This window comes from Aquarana catesbeiana, linkage group LG11, assembly GCF_042186555.1.
Source record: "Aquarana catesbeiana isolate 2022-GZ linkage group LG11, ASM4218655v1, whole genome shotgun sequence".
Lineage (NCBI taxonomy): Eukaryota > Metazoa > Chordata > Amphibia > Anura > Ranidae > Aquarana > Aquarana catesbeiana.
Window position 1 is genome coordinate 209,614,241 of NC_133334.1, and position 8,795 is coordinate 209,623,035.

Below are 8,795 nucleotides of genomic sequence, written 5' to 3' on the forward strand. Positions count from 1 at the left end.
ACTTTTCAAAGACATTTGATATTATCATGTAGAGGAGACAAGTGTTCCCGCTATGCGATTTGCAAGCAATGATGCAACTCGCATGGAGGTGGCCAATTCACTTGGCTGCCCTACGCTTGCAAAAAGAAGCCCCTGCTACTATTTAGGGGCGACAAGCGTCATACAATGTTTTTAAAGGCACAATCTCCCACGTGATAATCAGAGTCGCATCACATTTGGGGAGCCCTGAAAGGATAAAGGCACCTAATGCGTGTTGTGCAGCGATTGCCACACAATTTAAAATCAGTTTGTTTGGTGTGTGATAATAAGTTTTCTCCTTCTTTGGAGGAGGTTCCTGATCCTCCCATTCCAGTGCAGCCTTTACTGCCTTAATGAATGGTGGTATCATCGCAAAATTTAGAGCCTGAACCTTCAGGATCTTCTTCCGAGGAGGAGGCGGAATCTTCTCCCTCTGCCTGGAAGGTTGGCTGTAATACTGGGTCTGGGGAATCAGCCTACCTAATCCGCTGGGCTGGAGTCACCCCTGAAGTGCCTGGTACCTCTCTAGTTAGAGAGGGTTGAATGGCTTGGTTTAGACCTGGTGCAGGGCCCACACTTGGTTCGTTCGCTTCTGTCCCTGGTTGTCCGAGAGGACCGGAAAACTCTGCCATGGATTTGTGGACTTCTTCCTTGAGCAAGGTTGACACCTGCTGACTCTCATACTCCTGGTCTCTGGCAAGCTATCTGAAGCAGTTGCTGCAAAGTAGCTTTCCTGGCATAGGGTTATCTCCACATGACCAACATTTGCCTTTTGGGGGCTGAGCCCTCGGAGGAGAAGCTGTGTGCTTTCTCTTAAGCGTACATTTGTGCCCTTTGTACTGGGGTCTGCCAGGACTGGAGGAGTCACTCTCTACCCTAGAAAAACCCTGTCGATCTAGAGGGCCTCTGGACCTCCTAGAGTGGGAGTGTGAGTGGCCAGGGCTGCAATAGACAAGAAGGCATGCACTCTTTTTCCCACATCTTCTTACTTACCCAAAGTTGTCCCTTACCTGGTATTGCGATGATCTTGGTTATGTGGTGTTAGGCTACTTTCACCCTGGGGCGTTGGGGGCATAGGCGGTAAAGCGCCGCTATTTTTAGCGGCGCTTTACCGTCGTTTTTGCAGAGGTTTTTCAGCCACTAGCGGGGGCGCTTTTAACCCCCGCTAGCGGGCGGAAAAGGGTTAAACCCGCCTGCAAATCGCCGCTGCAACGACGCTATGCCAGCAGTTCGGTGGCGCTACCCATTGTTTTCAATGGGCAGGGGCACTTTAGGATTGGTGTATACACCGCTCCTACAGTGCTGCAAAGATGCGGCTTGCAGGTTTGGGAGCGTGTCCGGATGTAGAGAGAACAGGACATGTTGCTGAGGAGCTCCGCCGATCCTGCCACAATCCACCACCATCCTGCAAGACAGAAGACCTGGTGAGCCTCAAAACTCTCCCCAACCACCCCTGGACATCATCCACACCAGCCCAGTGGAAGTTGCGGAGCTCGGCCGGCCAATTGAGTTTTTACTGGGCCGCGGCCGGCTCCACACAGCAGCAGCCCGCCGCCATCTTGAGGCCTGTGGGGCCTCCAACATCCCCGGGTTCGAGTGCCGCGATCGGCGGAACAGAGGGCAGCTAATCCATCCGCTTCTGTGGCGGCTGTCCTTGGGGGTGACTGCACAGTGTGGAGAGCCAAAAGACCGCCTGAGGACTCACTTAGGCTGTTCCTGGGCGCCTCGGCCCGCCGCCATCTTGAGGCCTGCGGAGCCTCCAGCATCCCCGAGCTCAAGTGCCACGATCGGCCACATCTGTAGCGGCGGTCCCTGAGAGGCTGCTAGACTGTGTGGGGACCTGAGAAGCCACAGGAGGATGCATACAGGCTGATTCCGCTGCCATCTTGCGGCCTACGGTCCCTGGCACATCCTCCACACACAGGTACTGTGCCCCAAAGATACTGTGCTACTTTCCTTGTGTAACCATCCCTGCAGAAGCTGTGTCTTATAGTAAGCCCTGATCCTGTGCACCTTCTGTCCTGCTCCCTGAGATCTGGTGCCTGCCTGCTGTCCCTTAGCGCATCACCATTGCTGCAGCTCTCACCCTGCTCCTGGGACCCCAGCTCTCGGGCTCACAGGCCCCCCCTGGACCCTCCTCCATTTCGGGGCGAACCTCGGATGGGCCGCCCTAAAACCTGCTACTCCAAATCGGGTCCAAAAGCTCCACGTGGCCCCCCCTCACCAAGTCTGCAAAACGATCCACGGCTAGGATGGCGACCAGTGCGCAGGTGGTCGCAGAGTCGGGGGAGGTGGTGGCTCCCACTGGAGCCGAGATCCTGGCGGCCATTACATCCTGCAAAGAAACCCTGACAGCAAAGATCAACTTCTTGACAGTGGACGTCGGTCTCATCCGCCAAGATATGGATAAATTTCGGTCCCGCGTCGCTGAGGTGGAGGACAGGGTCTCCATGATGGAGGACACAGTCCGGTCGGACTCCAGGGAGGTAAAGGCCCTGCAGCTCCAGGTGAAAGCACTCCAGGAGCGCGCAATAGATACCGAAAACCACCTCAGGCGAAATAATATCCGCATACTTGGACTGCCCGAGAGAGCTGAAGGCCCCAGACCCGCTGAATTTACGGAGCAGTTACTGTCCACCCTGTTCAACCTGGGGGATGTGCTGCCCACCTTCATAGTGGAAAGGGCCCACAGGGTCCTGCCGCTCCCCCTGAGGCCTGGGGCTCCTCCGCACCCCTTCCTGTTGTGGCTGTTAAATTATCGAGATCGGGACTGCATCCTGGTGGCGGCCCGTGCCATGCCCGAAATTAAGTATGAGAATACCAGATTGCTTTTTTCCTGTTCTTCTCTCAGGAAGTGCAACAACGCCGCAAATCCTTTACTGATGTGAGACGCTGGCTCAGAGAAAAAGGAATTAGATTTGGCCTTTTGTATCCCAGCAGGTTACGAATCACTGATGGTGACAGCACTCGTTTCTTCGACACTCCAGAGGCTGCGTCGGAATAGCTGAACGCCCGCTAACTGTATACGACAAGGGGGAAAAGTTGCCCGACTACACTCAGCAGGGAGTAGCAAAATATCCCTTTTCCTTTTCAGAAGGACTATCTCCTGGTGACTCCCAGCCTCCATCATTTTCTGTCCCCAGTCCGTTTCTCCCCGTTATATTTAAATTTTACCCATACTGTATGCTTTTTTTTTTTTTTTTTTTCTTTTTGACTTCTGTTCCTAGCTAGACTGCTGATCAATCCTGCCTGAGGAGTTCCAATGATAGCCACTGAATTACCCCACCTTTGACCAGAAGTGCCCCTGTTTTCCCCTGCTTCCCTTCCCACACTTTGGATTCCCCTCCCTGAGCTGAGACGGACTCCCTCGGGAAGGGTTTTATCCACCTCCGGCCCCATGGCCCAACTTCTAGGGGTCCCAGCGACCTAAGGATTCTATGTTCTTTACAGTTATGGGACGAAACCCTACATCGGTTTGTATGGTTCTTTGGCCTATGGTTTTGGTCTTTGAACTAGGTTTTCATTATGTTTGGGTAGGGTATTATGTGTTTTGGGGGGAGGGTTTTCCATACTCTACAGAAATGAATATGCACTATGCTCAAATGTCGTTGAATTCATGTACCGAATTTTGGTTTATTTACATCTACTGGCTGGATAGGATCATACTGCTTCTATTTCCCCCTGGTGTTCCATGACGGCCCCCTCAGATGTCGAGTTGCTGACCATTCTATCGTGGAACGTCAGGGGGCTTAACTCCACATAAAAAAGGTTACTGCTATTCCAATGCTTGAAATTGCATAACCCCAACATAGTGCTGTTGCAGGAGACGCACTTAACTGGCAGTAAGGTTCTGGCACTGAAAAAGCCATGGGTGCAAAGGGCGCTTCATGCAACCTATTACTCATATTCTAGAGGGGTCTCCATATTGATCAGTAAACAAGTTCTATGTGTAATTCATGAGGTTCATCTAGATCCACAGGGGAAATTTGCTATGGTGGTGTTGAGCATTTATAACAAGAAATATGTCATTGTGAACGTCTATTTGCCTCCTCCGAGCCAAATACACGTTCTGTACACACTCTATGAAAGGCTGGCTTCACATTGCCTGGCGTGTGTTCTGTTTATGGGAGACTTTAATGCCACATTGTCCCGTGAATTAGATAGACCCTCCCTGCAATCTAATTTAAATCCTGACCTTGGTACGTGGGCTCAGGCAACAGAATTCCAAGAGGTGTGGCAGTGGCTTCACCCCTAGGATAGAACATACTCCTGCTTTTCGTCCACATTTAAAACATCCTCCCGAATCGATTTGTCTTTTGTCAATGCTGCCCTCCTGGCCAATGTCCAGGAGGCCAGTTACCTTCCCTCTGGCCTATCTGATCATCATCCTTTTAAATTGACCATAAGGACCACCAGGTTGAGGAGCAAAGCCCTCTGGAGCTTACAACCCCATTGGCTCAACAATGAGGCAGTCCATGACAGGGTTTCTCCCTCCTTGTAGGACTACTGGGTGCACAATGCGGGGTCAGCCTCCCCGGAGGTAGAGTGGGATGCTTTCAAAGCTCACAGCAGAGGTCAATATATCTCGGCTGTGGCAGCGGTTAGGGCGGCACTTGGGGACAAGGTCTCTGACCTGCAGCACAAAGTTGAGGAGGCTCTAAATCAATATTCGGCCTCGGCAACGGTCCCCAACTTTGAGCACCTTTCATCACTTAGGCAAGAATTACATCTCCAGGTTTGAGACACCACCAGGCTTGGTATACAAAGTAGCAGACAGAAATATTTCGAGCATGGTGACAACAACAGCAAACTCCTGGCGATGCTAGCACAGCAGGATAGGCCTTTAGCTGTTATATCAGAAATCCTCACGGCAGAGGGAGTATTAGTCACCTCTCAGGAGGATATTCTATCTGCTTTTACGAAATTTTACACCTCTCTGTATGTTTCCTCCCCGACAGCTTTGACCCTACACAGATGAACTCCATGTTGGACACGTTGGCACTGGGTTGGCTCTCTGATGCGGAGAGGCAACTCCTTGTCTCAGAGATCACACCGGAGGAAGTCACGGTGGCCATTAGGTCTTTCCCGGCAGGAAAAACCCTGGGACCGGATGGACTTCCCATAGAGTATTACAGAGCCCACACAGAACTGCTTGCCCCCAAACTAGCTCAAATGTTTCAAGCCTGTCTCCAACAGGGTTCCTTACCGCCCTCTATGAGGGAAGCCCATATAGTTCTCATTCCCAAGCCTAATAAGGATCCTAAGTTGTGCGCCTCCTACAGGCCAATAGCACTCCTAAACTGTGACCTAAAAATACTAACCAAGTTACTGGCCACTAGACTTAATAAGGTAATTAAATCTCTGATCGACTCTGATCAAACGGGCTTTATGCCAGGTAGATCTGTTATGGAAATGATTAAGAGCTCCAATCGAGCCCAAGGTTATCTGCTGCTGTCTCTAATTTGAAAAGTGTTGATATGCATGCATATAAAAGTAAACACTCTGAGACACGCTCAGCGCTATTACTTGTTTCACTTCTCATTTATTCAAGGCGGTGTTAATGTTTTATACACACAAATACGTCATTGCTAATAAATGCTAACAAATACTCTCTTTGGTTTTTTTCCCCCCCTTCCTATTTCTCTTTCCTTTTTTCTCTCCTGTGTTTGTTACATCTCTTTGTTCATCACTGTCCCTTCACTCTCAGAATGTCCTCGGCTGCCGTGCCCGCCGTGAGTGTCGCCCTCCCCATGTCCGTGGGGCTGCCCACCTCAGCTCCCGGTGTGGAGTTATTTCCCGGACTGTCTGTGGGGCCTTGCCATTGCACCTTCAGCATGCCCAATTTGAACAAGTAAGTCTTGGTTACGGTGGTTTGATACCTTACCCCTAACCTTGCTTCTACAACTCTTTTTGTTTTTCATTTTTCAATTTTTTCCTAATCCATAGATACTACACGTGCCTGCTCCTGATGAGTGGCTTCAGCCACGAAACGCGTAGAGCTCTTGATGTGCCGTGTCTCCACGAATGCCATTAGAACTTCTAGTTATGATGTGTTCCGTACTCTCTCAGGCCAATGAGGCCATAGGTCCTGCAGGTTATATTCTTTTTTATCAATAGTACACATCTTTAGTCTGTGATGAATCTGGGAATTTTAAATATTTCTATACAAATATTTTTACCTTATGCTGTTATTATATTTCTTTACCAATTTAATGTGATTCATGCATATTTTTATTGTTACCAGCATATATACTTTGAACTGTGTTCAACAGTCTTACCACCTATGTATATTAATTTACTTTTGTTATTTTTTGATTATGTATGTATTATGCAAATGTGTAATAAAATTCCTTTTGATTCATCCTATTACTCTTTGGGCTGTCATATGCTTCACATAAAGTCCCACAATCCTGGTATATGGTTATATACCCCCCTTTTTTTCTTTAAATATAGATGGGATGGATGTCTATGTCCTTACCAGGTCATGACATCATATAAAGTCCCTAGGGATGGAAATACTTGACCTTACCAGATCATGGCTTCCTAAAAGTCCCTAAGTTCCCCCCTTTTTCCCCAATTATCTTGTATACAAATAGGGATGGAAGCATCTGATGTAGCTCCACTAGTTTAGATATATTAAATTTTCTGCCACCAACGACCTATGTTTAGTCTCCCCTGTTTCATTCATTTTATTTTTGTAACCATTTTATTCCCATATTCTTTTTTTAAAAATTGCTATTGTTCCAACTGTCTTATTAGCTTTATTCTTGGTACTGCTGCTGGGGGATGTGCCGGGTCGTCCTGCGGTCTGGTTTCTCTCTCACTCCGGGGGCTGTGACACACCTTGCGGACACTTTTTCCCCCCCTCCCCCACTGCCTTCACGGCCTGGGGGAGCGGATGTGATGTCAATGTGTGTCAGTGTCACGCTTCCTTGCTGTGCGCGGGGCAGCGCTCTGACGCTGCCGCGCACAGGCTGTGTTCACCACACTCGTGGGCTATGGGCGAACGTGCTGCGTGCCGTTGGCCGGAAGCGGCCGCCTGGCGCCTGGCGCTCCTCCCCCCACCCCACGGCGTGACATTGGTGTGCATCCCCGCGGCGGGGGTATTTAAGGGCGCTCCCCGGCTGGTCACGGCACTCGGGGCTCTTCACACACCATCCACTACATGGATTGTTTCACTGGTCTTTCTGGTTCCCTTTATGGGGTTCCTCTACCCACCAGGTATATTGGCATTTCCCTTTGTTTCATCACCACTACACCTTTCTGGCTTCACTTGTCCACTTCTCACTTATTCACAATACCCCCCACTGTCCACCCACCTACCTCCCTCCTTGCCTTTTGTCCTCACCTCACCCCCCTCCCCCCCTTTTTCTCCCCTCTCTTTCCCCCCCTCCCTTTTTCTCCCTCCCTTTTCCCTTCCCTCCCCTTATTCTTCATATTTCTTTTTTCCCCCCCTTTTCCCTTCCTTTTCTCTTTCTCCAGTTCCTTTCCCCCCCCCTTTTTTCCTGATTCTTTCCCCCTGCTTTTCTTTCTTCTTTTTCCCTTGTCTCCCCCACTAATCCCTTCTTTCCCCCTCCCTGTGTCTCCTCCCCTCTTCTCTCTTCTTTCTTCCATCCGTCTCTTCTTTCCTCCTCCCCTCCCCCCCCCCCCCTCCTCCTTCCCCCTCTCTTTGGTTTTTTTCCCCCCCTTCCTATTTCTCTTTCCTTTTTTCTCTCCTGTGTTTGTTACATCTCTTTGTTCATCACTGTCCCTTCACTCTCAGAATGTCCTCGGCTGCCGTGCCCGCCGTGAGTGTCGCCCTCCCCATGTCCGTGGGGCTGCCCACCTCAGCTCCCGGTGTGGAGTTATTTCCCGGACTGTCTGTGGGGCCTTGCCATTGCACCTTCAGCATGCCCAATTTGAACAAGTAAGTCTTGGTTACGGTGGTTTGATACCTTACCCCTAACCTTGCTTCTACAACTCTTTTTGTTTTTCATTTTTCAATTTTTTCCTAATCCATAGATACTACACGTGCCTGCTCCTGATGAGTGGCTTCAGCCACGAAACGCGTAGAGCTCTTGATGTGCCGTGTCTCCACGAATGCCATTAGAACTTCTAGTTATGATGTGTTCCGTACTCTCTCAGGCCAATGAGGCCATAGGTCCTGCAGGTTATATTCTTTTTTATCAATAGTACACATCTTTAGTCTGTGATGAATCTGGGAATTTTAAATATTTCTATACAAATATTTTTACCTTATGCTGTTATTATATTTCTTTACCAATTTAATGTGATTCATGCATATTTTTATTGTTACCAGCATATATACTTTGAACTGTGTTCAACAGTCTTACCACCTATGTATGTTAATTTACTTTTGTTATTTTTTGATTATGTATGTATTATGCAAATGTGTAATAAAATTCCTTTTGATTCATCCTATTACTCTTTGGGCTGTCATATGCTTCACATAAAGTCCCACAATCCTGGTATATGGTTATATACCCCCCTTTTTTTCTTTAAATATAGATGGGATGGATGTCTATGTCCTTACCAGGTCATGACATCATATAAAGTCCCTAGGGATGGAAATACTTGACCTTACCAGATCATGGCTTCCTAAAAGTCCCTAAGTTCCCCCCTTTTTCCCCAATTATCTTGTATACAAATAGGGATGGAAGCATCTGATGTAGCTCCACTAGTTTAGATATATTAAATTTTCTGCCACCAACGACCTATGTTTAGTCTCCCCTGTTTCATTCATTTTATTTTTGTAACCATTTTATTCCCATATTCTT